The 19,591-nt window shown below is 45.2% G+C and overlaps 1 protein-coding gene and 1 pseudogene across 1 annotated transcript in view; one reads left to right on the top strand and one right to left on the bottom strand.

Moving 5' to 3' along the window:
• Positions 1–19,591, bottom strand: part of LOC141197713 (gastrula zinc finger protein XlCGF66.1-like) — a 243,860-nt gene that overhangs the window by 40,347 nt on the left and 183,922 nt on the right. The window lies entirely within an intron of this gene.
• The window catches only part of LOC141197684 (uncharacterized), a 76,122-nt pseudogene that overhangs the window by 413 nt on the left and 56,118 nt on the right, over positions 1–19,591 (top strand).

The following is a 19,591-nucleotide window of genomic DNA, read 5'->3' as shown; positions in this document are numbered from 1 at the left end:
CAGATAGTACATTGTAAAGGAAAGCAAATATATAATGGCAGTGGGAATCCGGATTCCAGGCAGGGAACATAGCAGAGATAGAGAGCAGGACAAGGTCCTTAGCTCAGGCCAGGAGGCCTACTTAAACGGAACGGAACTTTGCCCTGAGTGGGCAGAAGGCAAGGAGGTCTAATTAAAGTGTCGCCAAACTCCTACGGAAAGCTGAATCATAGAATGGTAGAGTTGGAGGGGACCTCCTGGGTCATCTGGTCCAACCCCCTGCTCAAAGCAGGATTCACTAAACCATCTCAGACAGATGTCTGTCCAGCCTCTGTTTGAAGACGTCCATTGAAGGGGAACTCACCACCTCTCGTGGCCGCCTGTTCCACTCATTGATCACCCTCACTGTCAAAAAGTTTTTTCTAATATCTAATCTGTGTTTCATCCCATTGTTTCTAGTCTTTCCTTGTGCAAATGAGAATAAAGATGATCCTTCTACAATGTGACAGCCCTTGAGATATTTGTAGACAGCTATTAAGTCTCCTCTCAGTCTTCTTTTTTGCAAGCTAAACATTCCCAAATCATGTAACCGTTCCTCATAGGACATGGCCTGCTGACCGGTCACCATTCTGGTCGCTCTTTTCTGAACTTGCTCCAGTTTGTCGGTCTTTTTTAAAATGTGGTGCCCAAAACTGGACGCAGTGTTCCAGATGAGATCTGACCAAAGAGGAGTAAAGTGCGATAATGATTTCACGTGATCTAGACTGTATGCTTCTGTTAATACATCCCAGAATTGTATTTGCCTTTTTTGCTGCTGCATCACACTGTTGACTCATGTTCAGTCTATGATCTATTAGTATACCTAAGTCTTTTTCACATTTACTGTTGCTTAGCTCTATTCCTCCCATTTTGTATATGCTTTTTTCATTTTTATTGCCCAGATGTGGGTACTTTGCATTTTTCCCTGTTAAAAACCATTCTGTTAGTTGCTGCCCACTGCTCCAGTTTATTTAGGTCTTTTTGAATCCTCTCTCTCTCTTCTCTAGTATTAGCTATCACTCTTAGCTTTGTGTCATCAGCAAATTTAATCAGTTTACCCTCAATTCCTTCATCTAAATCATTGATAAAGATGATGAACAATACAGGTCCCAGGACAGAGCCCTGTGGTACCCCACTTGAGACATTCATCCAACTGGATGTGAACCCATTTACGACCACTCTTTGAGTCCGATCACTAAGCCAGTTATGAATCCACCTAACAGTTGCCTTGTCCATTCCATACTTGGTATTTTTTTCAATAAGGATGGTGTGAGATACTTTGTCAAATGCTTTGTTGAAGTCAAGATATACTATATCTACAGCATTTCCCTGATCCACCCAGTCAGTGATTCTGTCATAGAAGGAAATTAAGTTAGTCTGACATGACTTGTTAGTTACAAAACCCATGCTGACTCTGGTTAATCACTTCATTCTTATCCATGTACTTACATACATGTTGTTTAATAATTTGTTCAAAGATCTTTCCTGGTATAGAAGTCAGACTCACCGGCCTTTAGTTCCCTGGGTCCACCTTCTGCCCCTTTTTTGAAGATAGGAACAACATTTGCTCTTCTCCAGTCTTCTGGGACTTCTCCTGTTCTCCAAGAATTTTCAAAGATTATGGAGAGTGGTTCTAAAATTTCTTCTACGATCTCCTTCAATACTCTGGGGTGTAATTCATCTGGACCTGGAGACTTGAACTCATTTATGTTAGCTAAATATTCCCTCACAATCTCTCTGTTTACAGATAACCTGGATTCTTCTATTCTTTTAATAGGACAGTGAAGATCAGTTGATGTTACATTTTCTTTCTGAGAGAAAACAGATGCAAAATAGGAATTAAAAAGTTCGGCCTCTCAACATCCTTTCTTACCATTTCACCATTTTCATCCTGTAAAAATCCTATAGCATCTTTGACTTTTCTTTTACTTTTGACATACCCCCAAAATCCTTTTTTATTGCTTTTGACATCTCTTGCAAGCTTTAATTCATTGTCAGCTTTAGCTAACCTGATAGGTGCCCTACAGGTTCTGCAGACTGCATTATAATCTTCTTTAGATATGCCTCCCTCTTTCCATTTGATAAACATTTCTTTCTTTCTTTTTAGCATGTATTTAAGTTCTGTGTTCATCCATCCTGGTTTCCTTAAATGCTTCCCATTCTACCTACTTTTTGGGATTGTTAACGATTGTGCTTTGAGAATCTAATTTTTAAAAATTTCCCATCCTTCCTGGACATTTTTGTCCTTAAGGACATCCAGCTATTGGATCCCTCCTATTGTCTTTCTGAGTCGCTTAAAATCTGCCTATCTGAAATCTAACCTTGAAGTTTGAGTCTTCACATGTCTCTAGTTATCCAAAAGATGCCGTGCTACAGCAAGGAGTTTGTGGCCCTTATCAAATGGACTTTGAGAGTACTAGTGAGGAGTCGTACCAATGCACCTCAGTAAGTGAGGTTCTCACAAATCAACTGGGAGCTGAGAGTAGCTCTGAAGGGCTGTAGCGACACATCTCGACCCATATGGTCCCCACAGGAGATGTTTGGTCTTCTAATAATGGTTTGGTGGAGTGTTGTAGTTGGTAACAAAAGTTATGTGCCACCACTCCTGCAAACCAGTATGAGTTCTGGCTCCTACAGACCAGTTAGACGCTCCTAATCAACTCTTTTCCTGCATTAAAGACTTCTGTCTTACATAGTCACCTGTATAAAAGACTCCTTTCCACAGACTCAATTAATCAGTCAGACTGTAACCTCTACAGCAGGGGCAAGACCAAAGAGCTTTCTAAGTATATCAGGGACCTGCACAAAGCTGAAATGGGCTACAGAACCATAAGACATCGATCTGGGGCACCATGCAAAATCTCACCTCGTGGGGTATCCTTGATCATGAGGAAGGTGATAGATCAGCTTAAAACTACACGGGGGGTACTTATTAATGATTTTAAGGCAGCCGGGACCACAGTCACCAAGAAAACCATTGGTAACACATTACGCCTTAAAGGTTTAAAATCCTGCAGTGCCCGCAAGGTCCCCCTGCTCAAGAAGGAACATGTGCAGGCCCATCTGAAGTTTGCCAATGAACACCTGGATAATTCTGTGAGTTATTGGGAGAAGGTGCTGTGGTCAGATGAGACAAAAATTGAGCTCTTTGTCATAAACTCAACTGGCCGTGTTTGGAGGAAGAGAAATGCTGCCTGTGACCCAAAGAACACCGTCCCCACTGTCAAGCATGGAGGTGGAAACATTATGTTTTGGGGGTGTTTCTCTGCTAAGGGCACAGGACTACTTCACCGCATCAATGGGAGAATGGATGGAGCCATGTACCGTAAAATCCTGAGTGACAACCTCCCTTCCCTCCGCCAGGACATTAAAAATGGGTCGAGGCTGGGTCTTCCAGCAAGACAATGACCCAAAACATACAGCCAAGGCAACAAAGGAGTGGCTCAAAAAGAAGCATATTAAGGTCATGGAGTGGCCTAGCCAGTCTCCAGACCTTAATCCCATAGAAAACTTATCGAAGGAGTTGAAGCTCTGAGTTGCCAAGTGACAGACTCAAAATCTGAATGATTTAGAGATGATCCTCAAAGAGGAGTGGACCAAAACTCCTCCTGACACGTGCGCAAACCTCATCATCAACTGCAAACAATGTCTGACTGCTGTGCTTGTCAACAAGGGTTTTGCCCCAAGTATTAAGTGTTGTTTGCCAGAGGGATCAAATACTTATTTCTCACTGCAAAATGAAAAAAAAAATCATCTAATTTATACAATGTGATTTTCTTGATTTATTTTGGATATTCTATCTCTCAATGTTAAAATTAACCTACCCTTAAAATTACAGACTGTTCATGTCTTAGTCAGTGGGAAAACTTACAAAAACAGCAAGGGATCAAATACTTATTTCCTTCACTGTATAGGTTTTATTACTAGATGTAAAGAAGAAAACTAAATAATGCAAAATAGTAAATCTCCTCATATGTTTCCCCTTACAATTACTGGAGATAATATTATTACACAGGATTTTTATGATGTTACATCGGCTCATCATCTTCTCATTCAGGTCTCTACAATATCGGATCCTCTCAGTGAAGATCTTCTATATAAGAGAATTTTCCTGATTTACCCATCAAGGATGGATATGGACAGAGACAAGATGGCGGAGAGGATATTACACCTCACCCTAGAGATCCTCTTCCGGCTTACTGGAGAGGTGAGAGATTCTGATGACGTCACATTACATCATTCTTATCTATGGGAATAACAGATGGACAGAACTGGAGAGGTGAGGACTCTGGAAATGTCTGGAGTGAGATTTATTAATGTGTCTCTCCATAACCAGGATTACACAGTAGTGAAGAAGACCTCTAGTGAGCGCTGTCAGGGCCCCGTGTCTGAGGGATGGGGGAGACCCCTGAGCCCAATCACAGGACCTCCACCTCAGCCCCTGATACATGAGGACATCAATGACCAGAAGATCCTAGAACTCGCCTACAAGATGATTGAACTGCTGACTGGAGAGGTGACACTGCTGGGAATGCTGGGACATTATACAGTAACACTATGAAGGGATCGGGGGAATGACTGTATCATTTTATGTGTCAGGTTCCTATAAGGTGTCAGGATGTCGCCGTCTATTTCTCCATGGAGGAGTGGGAGTATTTAGAAGGACACAAAGATCTGTACAAGAACGTCATGATGGAGGTTCCCCAGCCCCTCACATCACCAGGTAATAGGACTAAATACACACGGCCTATAATTATCTGTATGTAAAGAATGAATTCAGTCCCTGTATGTGTTTCCTCCAGATCTATCCAGTAAGAGGACAACACCAGAGAGATGTCCCCGTCCTCGTCTTCCACAGGACTGTATACAAGAAGACCCCAATATTCCTCAGGATCATCAGGTAGATGGAGAGAAGGTGTCATGAGATCTCCCCTATGATGTGTAGACGGCTGTGAAGGTCTTGTGCTCAGTCTTCTTTTTATATACCAGTATTATATGTTTTATACTTGTGTAATGAGGATGGTGGAGATGGCAGGATTAGAGCTGATCATAGATGGGACTTTTACAATATTTGTTTCAGGGTGAAGATCTGACCCATATTAATACTACAGAGACATATGTGAGGGGTGATGAGCGGTGTAAAGAGAAGATTCCTACAGATGACCACCCAGGTGAGTAGTGACCACTAAATGCAGAGAAGTCACAGATTCTTCTCAGTCACCGGCTGTGGCTGCTTTATCGGTGGTGTAGTCCAGCCGTGTCATAATCGTGTGATCACCATTTTGCCTCTAGACCACAACATTTTCCTCCACCCAAAACTAATCCAATGACTTTGGGTATTTAAAGTCCTTTTCTATAGAACTTATAACCTGGAGGATCCACCTACCTCCTGGGATTAGGAGACGCTGACCGTTACCTGCCCAGATCTGTAAACTACAAAGCCAAATGACAGCGTATGTAGAATGTGCTGACAAGTGAGAAAATCACTTGAAGAAAAATATTATGATGGGCCTGTAAGAGAAAGCGGAGGGTAATGATGCTGTTGGCTTCCTAGATCCCTGATATCTTATTGGATGAATCTACCTTCTCTCCCTTCTGTGCTGCTGAATGTGCTCATATGGTCCCTACAAGACCAGGTCCAGTCTTTCAGACCGAATTTCGCTTTTATGATCGACAACATTAAATGTGCAGTGAGGCCAAGTGTGAATTTCTGTACAATAACAACAGAGTCTCCCTTTATCCTGTGTGAGGCAGTGACTGGGATCGTATACGAGGGACGTTATATACCCCCAGACCTATTAAACCCATTGGAGTGCATTGCAGTCACAGACACACCTGCGGCCGCAATGCAAGAATGAAGTAGAGCATTGACCTGGTCAGGCTCTCTGGCTAAGGCAGATTAGTAAAACCCGGCAGGGCCTTCATTTCTTGGAGGAGGCTACAGGAAGGCAGTGGGGCGGCCTCCTCCCTCCAACCCTGGTTTTGCAGTGGCTTTTGCCACAGGTCCTTTAAAACCCCTGCACTAAGGATTAGTGTTGTTCAGTGTTGGGTCCTGTTAGGAGCATAGCAGGAAAGCTCGGCGGGCCTGTGAGTAGCTGAACCCACGCCTGGGAAGGCTCTGCCCCGTCAGGCTCTAAGCGGCCCAGCGCGGCCGTTGCCCACAGCAACCGTTATTTATGGACTTATGTTAACTCGGCTCCGAACCGGAGGACTTTCTGTTTACCCTAAAGTTGCTGAATAAAAGCTGTTTATGTTGGACTTGCTTGGGTCACTGCCTCAGCTACTGCATGGTGTGAACACCGCCGCCTTACAGCTTAGTGGAGAATGCTGGCATTGTGACTGAGGCATACCCCACCAGCCAGGGCCGGCGTCAGCACCCGGCGCACCCGGGCAAATGCCGGGGCCCTGAGTAGGCAGAGGGGCCCACTGGCGGTCGCGCACCCCGCTGGGCTATGGGCGGAGGAGAGCGGTGTCAGCGCCCGCCCTTCTCCGCCGCTTGCTCAGGGCCCCGGCAGCAGGATACTTACCTCTCCCCGTGCCTCCGCAGATCCGCTGTCTTCCTGCTCTGCGCTCCCTGTGACGTGTCAGGTCAGAGGGCGCGGTGACATCTTTACACCGCGCCCTCCCCTGAGCCGTCACAGGCAGCGCTGAGCGGGAAGATGCCAACAACGCTGGAGTTCGGACCCGAGCAACGGGCAGCGGGCAGCTGGTAGCAGGTGAGGAGAAGGGAGGTGAGTATTTGATTTTTTTTTTTTAATATATGGAGGCATGGGGCAGTATAAAGAGAAGGGGGGGGGGGGTGGCATCCTCCATGGAGCATTATAAAGAGAGGGGGGGGCATCCTGCATGGGGCAGTATAAAGAGAAGGGGGGGGTGGCATCCTCCATGGAGCATTATAAAGAGAGGGAGGGGGGCATCCTGCATGGGGCATTATAAAGAGAAGGGGGGGGGTGGCATCCTCCATGGAGCATTATAAAGAGAAGGGGGGGGGTGGCATCCTCCATGGAGCATTATAAAGAGAGGGGGGGGGGCATCCTGCATGGGGCAGTATAAAGAGAAGGGGGGGGTGGCATCCTCCATGGAGCATTATAAAGAGAGGGAGGGGGGCATCCTGCATGGGGCATTATAAAGAGAGGGGGGGGCATCCTGCATGGGGCATTATAAAGAGGGGGGGTGACATCCTGCATGGGGCATTATAAGGTGGGGAACAGCCTGCATGGGGCATTATAAGGGGGGGGGCAGCCTACATAGTGCATTATGTGGGGGGGAACAGCCTGCATGGAGCATTATAAGGGGGGGGGCAGCCTGTATGTGGCATTATGTGGGGGGTAACAGTCTGCATGGAGCATTAAAAGGGGGGGGCCTGTATGGGGCATTATGTGGGGGGTAACAGCCTGCATGGAGCATTATAAGTGGGGGACAGCCTGTATGGGGCATTATGCGGGGGGTAACAGCCTGCATGCAGCATTATATGGGGGCCAGTATCCTGTATGGAGCGTTATAAGGGGACCGGTATCCTGTATGGAGCGTTATATGGGGGCCAGTATCCTGTATGGAGTTTTATAAGGGGACCAGTATCCTGTATGGAGCGTTATATGGGGGCCAGTATCCTGTATGGAGCTTTATAAGGGGACCAGTATCCTGTATGGAGCTTTATATGGGGGCCAGTATTCTGTATGGAGCCTTATATGGGGGCCAGTATTCCGTATGGAGCCTTATATGGAGGCCAGTATTCCGTATGGAGCCTTATATGGGGGCCAGTATTCCGTATGGGGCCTTATATGGGGGCCAGTATTCCATATGGGAGCCAGTATTCCGTATGGAGCCTTATATTGGGGCCAGTATTCCGTATGGAGCCTTATATGGGGGCCAGTATTCCGTATGGAGCCTTATATGGGGGCCAGTATTCCTTATGGAGCCTTATATGGGGGCCAGTATTCTGTATGGAGCCTTATATGGGGGCCAGTATTCCGTATGGAGCCTTATATGGGGGTCAGTATTCCGCATGGAGCCTTATATGGGGGCCAGTATTCCGTATCGGGCCTTATATGGGGGCCAGTATTCCTTATGGGGCCTTATATGGGGGCCAGTATTCCGTATGGGGCCTTATATGGGGGCCAGTATTCCGTATGAAGCGCTATATGGGGGCCAGTATTCCGTATGGAGCCTTATATGGGGGCCAGTATTCTGTGTGGAGCGATTCACCGGTTTCTGAGCTATTGTGGAATTTACAATAGATATCACTCATGTAATGTAAGAAGTGAAATCTTTGCATTGTACTATATATATATATATATATATATATATATATATTTTATTTCTATATATTTCTCCGCCGTATCTCTGCATCATAAATCGTGGTATGTGTTAAAGGGGCCACTGAGACTCTTTCGCCCGGGGCCCACAAAAACCTGGAGCCGGCCCTGCCACCAGCAGCTGCATTACCATAATCCGGCCTGCCACCTTTCAGCCCCACCCCATGGACAAAATGGAGGAGCTGTTAAAGCAGCTGGTACTCACCCAGCAGCTGCAGTCTCAGCGGCAACAGCAGGAGCAGCACCTGAGTCTCCAGCGGCAACAGCAGGAGCGGGAGCATCCGCATAATCAGCAGCAGCTACTGTACCAGCAGCAGCTACTGTACCAGCAGCAGAAATAAACAAATGAACTGATGCTGCAACAGATTGCTGCCCTGCGGAAAACGGCCACAACACCGATTCCGGAACGTCGAGAGGCCCGGGACAAGGTTCGCTCAGCGTTGAGGAAGATGGGACCGGAGGGCGACGTGGAAGCCTTCCTGTCCATCTACGAACGTACAGCAGAGTGGGAAAACCTACCAGCCGGCCAGTGGGCGGAAGTGTTGGCTCCGTTTTTGGTCGGCAATGCCCAGAAGGCCTACTCCGACCTCAGTCAGGAGGACGCCCAGGACTACCAGAGGCTCAAAGGTGAGATCCTTGCCTGACTGGGGGTCAATACATATGTGAGGGCTCAGCGTGTATTTTCATGGGCCTATCTGAAGACCCGACCTGCCCTGTCTCAGGCTTATGACCTTTTGCAGCTGGTTAAGAGGTGGCTCGAGCCTGAGACTTTGACTCCAGCCCAGATAGTGGAGAGGGTGGTGGTCGACCGGCAGGTGAGGACTCTGCCGGCCACTATCCAACGTTGGGTGGGGCAAGGGGACCACGGCACCCTCGACCAGGTGATCAGCCGGATTGAGCGGTACTCGGCCACTCATGACTTTATACGGGACTCTGTCCCCTCGCAGCTGTCACGCCGGACCCTGCCAGACCAGGAACCGGGAAAGGGGTTGCATCCCTCTGCTGAGGATAGTCAGCACCGTACCCGTGCTGAAGGGGAACCCCGGAGTGAGAGTGGCAGGAGACCGGTTCCCTCCCAAAAGGTCACAAGATCTAACAGTACCTCCGCCATTAGGCGGTGTCAGGGGCCTGGACACATGGTTGCTAACTGCCCCCTGACTACAGAGCCCATGGACTGCGGGTATAACCGCCGGGTCTCACTGTACACCCAGACAGTCTGCTCTGCGAGTGCGGACCCCCCCGGACAGTGAACCCCAACTGTGCCAGGTACTGGTTAATGGGTACCCAACAGAGGCCCTCTTAGACTCGGGGAGCCTAGTGACTTTGGTACATGAGTCGCTGGTGGCAGGAGACAACCCCAGAGAACTGACCGTCGGGGTTGTGTGTATCCATGGGGACCTCCGAGAATACCCAACGGCGGAGGTAGTGTTGTCCACGCCATGTGGGGACATGAAACGTGGTGGGGGTGGTAAAAACTCTTCCCTATGGGACTGTGCTGGGAAGAGACTTGCCACTGTTCTGGACTCTGTGGAAAAACAAAAACCACTCTTCCCCGGTAAAATTTATTATGGGCACTGTACCCGAAGAACCCGAGTCAGGGGTACCTGCCGTAGGGGTGTCCAACCTAGGGACAGAGTGTAACCCGGATAGGTTTCCCCTAGAGGTGCTGGCAGGAGAGGTCGAGGAGACCCCATTGATCCCCGAGCTAGAGGTGTCCCGGGGCACGTTTGGGACAGCTTAGCTACAGGATCCCACCCTGACTCAGGCACGAAAAAGGGTGTTAGATTTAAATGGTGTAGCTCAACAGCCCGGTGTAGATATTGTGATTCCACGCATGTTGGTCAACAGTGAGTTGCTCTATAGTGTAGACAAAATCAGGGACGAGGTCATGGAACAGTTAGTGGTACCTCAGTCGTACCGTCTGGCGGTTCTGGAGATGGCACACACACACCTGCTGGGTAGACACTTAGGGGTTAAAAAGACGCCAGAGCGTATCTTGCAGCAGTTCTTTTGGCCGTGGATTTACGCGGAGGTTCAAAAGTACTGCGAATCCTGCCCCGAGTGTCAGCTGACCACACCCACCGCAAGCTTCCATAGCCCATTGGTACCTCCGCCAGTGATAGAGGTACCTTTTGAACGGATTGCAATAGACTTGGTAGGGCCCATTGTAAAATCCGCTCTTGACCACCAACATATACTTGTGGTCGTCGACTGTGCCTCCAGGTACCCGGAGGCTATACCGCTATGCCACACCTCTGCGAAACTGATTGCCGGGGAGCTGTTTGCCATGTTCTGTCGTCTTGGACTACCTAAGGAGATCCTGACGGATCAAGGGACCCCTTTTATGTCCAAGGTGACGAGAGAACTGTGCAAACTGCTAAAAATAAAACAATGGCGCACCTCGGCGTACCACCCTGAAACCGACGGGCTAGTGGAACGGTTCAATAAAACCCTCAAGTCCATGTTAAAAAAGGTGGTTTCTAAGGACGGAAGGGATTGGGATATGTTACTACCCTATTTGATGTTCACCGTCCGTAAGGTACCCCAGGCTTCCGCAGGCTTCTCTCCCTTTGAGTTATTGTATGGCAGACACCCTAGGGGTCTGTTGAACGTAGCCAAAGAAAAGTGGGAACAAGAGCCGACTCCACATAGGAGTATAATTGAACACGTGGCTAGTATCCAGGACCGGATTGCGGCGCTCATGCCCATTGTGAAAGAACATCTGTTAGATGCCCAGGCAGCAAGGAGGCGCACATATAATAAAAGAGCCACCGACAGGTCTTTTAAAAAGGGCAATCGGGTAGTAGTACGCATACCCTCAGCCAGGGGTGCGTCCGGGGGAAAGGTCGGGGTAAGTGATGCTCTCACTAAACAGCAGCGACGGGAGGCTCACTCGGTGGTGCAGCAGAATACGGACGTGTTCTCAGTGCTACCGGGTAGGACTGCGGTTCTCCAACATGACATTGTTCCGAACCTGGGGTAAGGGTACGAATGAGACCGTACCGGGTGCCCGAAGTCCGAAGGCAAGCCGGCACGGATGAGGTAAAACAAATGCTCCAGTTAGGAGTCATCGAGGAACGCGCAAGTCATCAGGCGGTTTCTGTCACTGCAAAATTTCAGTCTCTCTGTAGAAATCGCAGGCAAACGCGGATGCCCTGTCCCGGGCACCCTGTATGGTGACAAATGTTCAACCCCACAAGTTTGAACAGAGGGAGGGGGGATATGTGAGGCAGTGACTGGGATCGTATACGAGGGACGTTATATATCCCCAGAATGTGTGCAGAGACCTATTAAATCCATTGGTGTGCATTGCAGTCACAGACACACCTGCGGCTGCAATGCAGGAATGAAGGTGAGCATTGACCTGGTCAGGCTATCTGGCTAAGGCAGATTAGTAAAACCCGGCAGGGCGTTCATTTCTTGGAGGAGGCTACAGGAAGGCAGTGGGGCGGCCTCCTCCCTCCAACCCGGGTTTTCCAGTGGCTCTTGCCACTGGTCCTTTAAAAACCCTGCATTAAGGATTAGTGTTGTTCAGTGTTGGGACCTGCTGGGGACATAGCAGGAAAGCTCAGCAGGATTGAGTGTGGCTGAACCACCGCCTGGGAAGGCTCTTCCTCCGTCAGGCTCTAAGCGGCCCGGTGCAGCCGTTGCCCACGGCAACCATTGTGTATGGACTTATGTTAACCCGGCTGTGAACCGGAGGACTTTCTGTTTACCCGTAAGTTGCTGGATAAAAGCTGTTTATGTTGGACTTGCTTGGGTCACTGCCTCAGTTACTGCACGGTGTGAACACCGCCGCCTTACAGCTGACTTTTCAATTTCTTTTAAAACCGACTAACTTCAAATATTATTGCGATAAACTACATAAAAAACATTACACCTGTGCCATGATATATCTCTAAGCTAAATTTAAGACGCCTCAGCTCTGTAATATTATAAAAAGTTCTCTTTGAATGTCTTATATTTCTTCTTGAAACTCATCTGATAGAATATTGTCCCTTACGATAGTTTAGATTCCCAAGAGCCACCGAGCCCCATACTCCAATTACCCCAGAAAGGTTTCACCACTAGTTACTCACTTCTTACTGATGGAGACTGTTGAGTTTGGTCATTTCAGTAGATGTTATTGTCTATACTCACAGTTTTTGACTACAGTAGTTGGTGCCCAAAATACTCTGATTTAACCCCTTCCCGCACACAGTTTTGTGTTCCTAATCAGGCCCCATTCTTCTAATCTGACGTGTGTCACTTTATGTGGTGATAACTTTGAGTTCTTCACAAAGGATAATAGGAAACAAATGGACCTTACAAATTATTTTCCAACTTCTCTTGAATCTGACAATCCCCTATATACGATCGTACACTACTGTCTGGGCACATGGCAGGTTCAGAAGGGAAGGAGCGACATTTAGCTATTTGAATGCAGATCTTGCTCGAATAGTTTGCAGACACAATGTATTGGGGTCACTGGTCGTGGTCACCTGGCAGCTCAAAAGATGGCTACCACGAATAGGCTTGGCGCTATCTACTCCGATTACCAGATCCCAGGGATTGCCTTGCTCATCACCCTTTACCCCTCTACATGGATCTGGACTTACACACAGACCCCTAGGCTTGGGCCACAGTGTTACTTAATGTTCTGTGGAGTGAGATGGGAAGAGGAATAGTCCGTTAGCCGGGTCAGAACCAGGAGGGCAGAGAAAATACAAAATCAGAAGACACAAGAGTAGTCAGTAAACGGGCCGAGATCACAACAGGAGACAAATACACAAGCCGGGAGCTGAGCACAGAGGACTGACCCAGAGGAGAACAAGGCTGTATCTGGCAGCTTCCGGCAATATGCTTCCAGCTTTAGTAGGGTGTGGTGCTTTCCAGTTGGCTGAAGCAGGGAGCAGATTACTTCAGCTGGACAGCACACACACCCATACTGCCAGACTGGAGGGTACTACTGGTCCCAGCAACCCTAATCTTACTGACTGGACAGAAGCTGTACTGCCCAATAGCTTCTGGTTCTGACGTCTCCTCCATCACCAGCGCCGCCTGCAGGATGAATAAGGCGGCTCATGGTGACAGAAGCAGACGTCGCAGGAGCAGATCCCAGAGGAGATGGGACCCACCATTTACAGAAGCCCTAATGTGACCAAATTGCTGAAAACCAGAGCAGTAGAAATCGCCATGAAGTGACTCCATTTTGGAAATTATAACCCTCAGTGAAATAATCTATAGGAGTAGTGACTATTTTGACTCCAAAGGCACTTTCCGAAAATTAGCACGCAGTGGATGATGGAGAGTGAAAATTACATAGACCATTTTATTACCCAACACATAGTGCCCAGATTGTGCTCCAGGACACACACACCGTAAATTAAGTGGGTTCTTCTCACTATAGTAATGCCAAATACATGGAGGCTAAATGTGGTTTGGACGCACTGCAAGGCTCAGAAGTGAGGGGGAGATCTGACTTTGGGAGAGCGGATATTGCTGCACTGGTTTATGGAAGCCATGTTGCTTCTCAAGAGCCTTTGAGCCACTAATAATGTGGAAACCTCTGTTTTTCCACTGACAGATGATGGACCTGAGTGGGGACTTGTTTTTGTGAGATTAGTAGAAGTTTTTATTGATATTATTTTTGCCTACATAACATTGTTTGGTGGCTTTTTATTCCACATTTGGGAGGCAGAATGAACAAACAGTTGGACACCACGCTCTACTGGTTCATCCTATGAGGTTTTCTATTAGACTGTGACCTGTCATTGTCTTGGTAAATAATTAAATTTTTTTTACATAACTTGCCGTTTAAGTAGAAATGTTAAACAATATAAAATTCAAGGATATGTTATTCAAAAATTATAATTGGTTTTATTCTTGGCAGATGACTGTACCAGGAGATCAGAGGGACAGCTGACATCTTTAGTTTTTCAATCAGATGATCTTGAGATCCCACAGGATACAATTGAAGTGAATGCCATTACTCCAGATATACCATCATCCCTTCACAGCAAAGATCTGTCATCTGATCATTTGAAACAGGTCCTGTCTTCTGATTCATTACCGACCACTAAGGAAAATCAAAGTCACAAAATAAGCATTAAAAAACGAACTGCTCCTAAAGCAAAGAAGTCATTTTCACGTGCAGAATATGGAAATAGTTTTCCCCTCGAAATGTGTTCTCTTAAACATCAAAAAATTCACACAGTGGAGAATAGATTTTCTTGTTCTAAGTGTGGGAAATGTTTTAACCAGAAATCAAATCTTGTTAGACACCAGAGAACCCACATAGGGGAGAAGCCATTTTCCTGTTCAGAATGTGGGAAATGTTTTAACTTGAATTCAAACTTTGTTAAGCATCAGAGAATTCACACGGGGGTGAAGCCTTTTTCATGTTCAGAATGCGGGAAATGTTTTAACCAGAAATCAGATCTTGTTAGTCACCAGAGAACTCACACAGGGGAGAAGCCATTTTCCTGTTCAGAATGTGGGAAATGTTTTAACTTGAATTCAAACTTTGTTAAGCATCAGAGAATTCACACGGGGGTGAAGCCTTTTTCATGTTCAGAATGCGGGAAATGTTTTACAGATAAATCAAATCTTATCGCACATCGTAGAACTCACACGGGGGTGAAGCCTTTTTCATGTTCAGAATGTGGGAAATGTTTTACTGATAAATGTAATCTTATCGCACATCAGAGAACTCACACTGGGGAGAAGCTTTTTTCATGTTCAGAATGTGGGAAATGTTTTACTGATAAATCTAATCTTATCGCACATCAGAGAACTCACACTGGGGAGAAGCCTTTTTCATGTTCAGAATGTGGGAAATGTTTTAACAAGAAAGGGCATCTTGATAGCCACCAGAGAATTCACACAGGGGAAAAGCCTTTTTCCTGTTCAGAATGTGGGAAATATTTTACAAAAAAATGTAATTTTGTTAGGCATCAGAGAACCCACACAGGGGAGAAGCCATTTTACTGTTCAGAATGTGGGAAATGTTTTAATCGTAAATCAACTTTGGATAAACACCAGAGAACTCACAGAGGGTGAAAGCCTTTTTGATGTTCTTAATGTGGGAAATCTTTTACATGGAAATCACCTTTAAATACACATTATAGAAGTCATACAGGCGAGAAGCCTTTTTCATTTTCAGAATGTTGGACATTTTTTAACCAAAAATTACACATTACACAGTCTCACCCTTCCCACCCTTCCGCTGGCCCGCTGAGAATAGAACAGCTGCGACTTTAGGACTTCCAGAGCCAACTTCCTCAAACAGTGCCCCCCCTCCCTGCTTTTTGCAGGCCCCCACAGAGAGGAGGTAGCGGCAAGCTTAGGAAGCTGACAGTTCATCGAGGTAAATGTACCCATGAGCTCTCTGATGGTCAATGGAGCAGGTCCTTATCCTTCCAGTCAGGGCCGTGTACCCTTAGGCCGGAATCATGTAGAATCCAAATCTGTGTCTTTCTGGATGAAGCCATGCTACCAAACTGATGTTCTGAAGAGTCTGACTGGTCTTTGATTCTTTCAATTCTGACTGTTACAGAGGCATATGTCCCTTAAATACTTACAATTGTCATTTCATGTACAGATCCACAGGTCAAGGATTAGGGAGGGTATTATTCCACAGGGCTCAGGTCTCATTGTTTAAGCATTTAATCAATTTACATAGTTGCAGGGGTCTCTTGTAAATCAACATCTAGCTAGCTTTAGTATAATATATAATTAGCATATTCACAAACATTATTGTTTCAAAACCAGGAGAAGTCAACATTCAGGGTTATACACATAATAGTATGTCCTCCTTGACCAGCCACAGAAATACACATGCATTCACAAGTCAACACAAACACAATAGTGTATTTCTCTAGGCTTAACAAATCTGGTTGATTAAGAAGATAAGAACCTGTATTGTCACACTTGTCATTCCTCATGTTTAGCCTCCTTAAAATAAAAACACTCATACTCACCTCCCGTGGTAGGGCCGTTCCAGCGGCATTGGCACTCACTTTCCCAGGACTGATGTGAGGTTGTTACATCACATGAGACCTTCGCCCAATTAGTGCCTGTTTCACTGTCCCCGCCTTCGGTCGTATTGAACATTAACAGGAAGCCAGGGCTGTGGCTGCTCTTTGACCTTCTCTTAATGTTGGATTTGTCCAAAGGTGGATACAGTGACACCAGCACTGATTGAGCCCAGGGCTCACATGACGTAACAACCTCACATGAGCGCGAAACACAAATGCTGACTCCGTATAAAATAAAATCGACCGACTCCTAAAATATATAATAAATTGGGTACAGTAGTTCAATGCAGTTTGTGGGGAATATTTTTTCATAAGAATTTTGGAAAGTTATGAAATGTCCTATAAATGTCTGTCCTATTCCTGATCTAAGGGTCTAGACTTTTTAGTTGAGATGAATCTGTGCTACAGTAAATTTATCACTTAACCCTGCTGTTCTGTTCGGTCAAAAATTACCGAATTTGAAATTTGATATTTTTTAAAATATTCATTATGCGGTTCTGAAACTTGTGGTTAATTGACTCTTCCTCATTTGAGGGGTTCTTACTGTGGGTAGTAGGTGTTTTTTTTTTTTTTTTTTTGCGCCACGTTTTTTTTCTACACTTGTACTGTTCGGTCAAAAATGACCGATAGCCTTTTATACTAATCTCTAGTCATTTTTTGAGTAAAATAAAGGAGTTATAATCTCATTTTGTACTATATATTGCATCTACTACTATTTATCAATTTTCAAATTAATAGATAGCAGATGGATTCACTTCCAGTATAGTTATGTGCAAAAAATTTTCGCTGTATCTTATTTATCCTGTTGTTCATATAGAAATAGTTCAATTCAGTTGTCAACATTTCACATTGTAAATGAAGAGATTTTCTTATTTTCCTTGTGTTTGCTGCTTCTATTACTGTGTAATGCGGACCTGAAAAGAGCCCTAATAAATTCTATTTGACAAATGTGTTTGTTGTACTGTGGGCTATCTTATGCTAAAGGGTGGTGTTTTCTCTGATCTTATCAGTAGACAATTACCATACTAGTCTATACAGTTATTTCACTTTCAGTACAGCTGGACAGAACACAGAGAGAGCACATGTATAGTCGTCAGAGCTCTGAAAACTCATCTTTACAGGTATGTAGCAGATAAACTATTCTTTTATTCTCAAATTATTCAATTCTTTTGATTAGATTGTATAGTGTAAAGCAGCAATTTTTTTTATTTTTCTCAGCCATTGGTTGATTACTGTGTCCTGATGTAAGACAATGGTCACTGCCTGCTTGTTGAACTAATCCCCAGCACTTATTTCATCTGGAGCATTAGGGCTGTGTAGACTCTGCTTATAAGGAGGATATAAGGATATATTCCCACTGCTGTGATAGAATGAGTGCATGCTTATATGGATGGTCTCAAAACGGAAACGATGCGCCTCCTGTGGAACATCAAGTAATCACAAAACAAATGTGATATGTTGCAGTTGTGCAAAGTACTTATGCAAAAGACATGTAAATTATACTTGTGACGAATGCAAACAGTAAATTTAGCACCGTGAACCTTATTTACCATTTTATATAGAAAAAAACGGAACTTTTTATTTTTATTTTTTTTTTTAAATATATTTACATACAGTTTGATGTTATTATAGTTTACAGTTATATAAAGAATATTTTTTTTTATGCATGAATATTGCAGTAAGGCCATGTAACATTTTTTGATACAAAAAAAAATAAAAATTAAGTTTTTGATTTCATTTTTCATTTGTTTATGAACAACCACGTTCACATACAGTATAATAATGCAACAGGTAATCAAATAAAACACTTAAATTAGCTAAAAATCAAGATTTTAATAGATCCGGTCAAAAATGACCGGAACATTATAAGTGTATAGTAGATCCGAACAGAACAGCAGGGTTAAACATGAGCCATATATGAAGGAGTCGGAGTTGGAGTCGGTGTCATGGAAATTGAGGAGTCTGAGTCGGAGGTTTGGCTTACCGACTCCACGGCCCTGATCGCTGCGTTTGCTATATGTGTTAGCCCACTACAGGCATTTCTAGGTTCCTATGACAGTAGCTTTTATACAAGTAGAAATTGCTCCTTTCCCCACAATGTGCTTTCCAGGTCGTCCACCCGGTTCCCTCACTTATGTCTCCTTCCTTCGAAGTCCACACCGTTAGACTCTTCAAACCCTTCTCCCTGCGAGTAGTGGTTGTGTATCGCCCTCCAGGCCCCTCCTATCAGTTTCTGGATCACTTTGCCACCTGGCTTCCACACTTCCTATCCTGCAATATTCCCACTCTCATCATGGGGGATTTTAACATGCCCATTGATAAGCCGCATTCCCCATCTGCCTCTCATCTTCTTTCTCTAACCGCCTCATTCGGCCTCTCGCAGCTCACTAACTCTCCTACTCATGAAGACGGGAATACTCTGGACCTGGTCTTCTCATGACTCTGCTAGCTGCATGACAGCAAACACTACTATATAGGAGGGCACCATCCAATATTCGGGATCTACCCCTAGCATATCAAAACATAATACACAGAACAGTCAAAAGAGAGAAGAAGATATGCTTGCTACGGTGATCACCCAAATAATCAACAATAAATAGATTACCATAAATATACAATCAATTTATTGAAACATATAAATTCAGACACACATGTACAGAACAATATACCAACCAAAAATTAAAACACCATAAAAAATAGTGGACAAAAACCACTATTACGGGAGCTAGCTATAACAGAATACCTTCCTGTATATAAATAAGATATAGTAGATAATATTGCACATAGATAGGTGAAGAGAAGAATAAAGGTTACACAGGCTGAGACGGGGTATCTGTGGTGGTCAATATTCCCCAAACTCTATATTACACATGCCAAAAATAGGAAATCCCATAGGGCACACAACAATACAAAAAAGGTTAGAGAGATGCGTATATAAAACCTCAGAAAACAATCGGTAGTTGGAGACAAAAATTACTATCATGCATGGGACACCCAAACAATAACAATGAATATGAAAAGGTATATGAAATGCCCATGCCCCACCTTAGACCCCACAGAAACAAGCAAGTAAATAGACAACATCAAAGACTGGATCTGCCTAAGAGGCTTGTAGGGTAACCAGGTCTGCATGGAAACCTAAAGTAGATAGGTGCTACAAGAACATACAGCCTGTGCATAGGAAGGTATAGCTGGAGCTCCCGTGCCCAACGCGTGTCGCCACTCAAGGTGGCTTCATCA

This window comes from Phyllobates terribilis, unplaced genomic scaffold, assembly GCF_046119375.1.
Source record: "Phyllobates terribilis strain yellow unplaced genomic scaffold, ASM4611937v1 Scaffold_86__1_contigs__length_6382490, whole genome shotgun sequence".
Taxonomy (NCBI): Eukaryota; Metazoa; Chordata; class Amphibia; order Anura; family Dendrobatidae; genus Phyllobates; species Phyllobates terribilis.
Note: the sequence above shows the minus strand (reverse complement) of the source record. Positions and strands in the feature narration are given on the sequence as shown.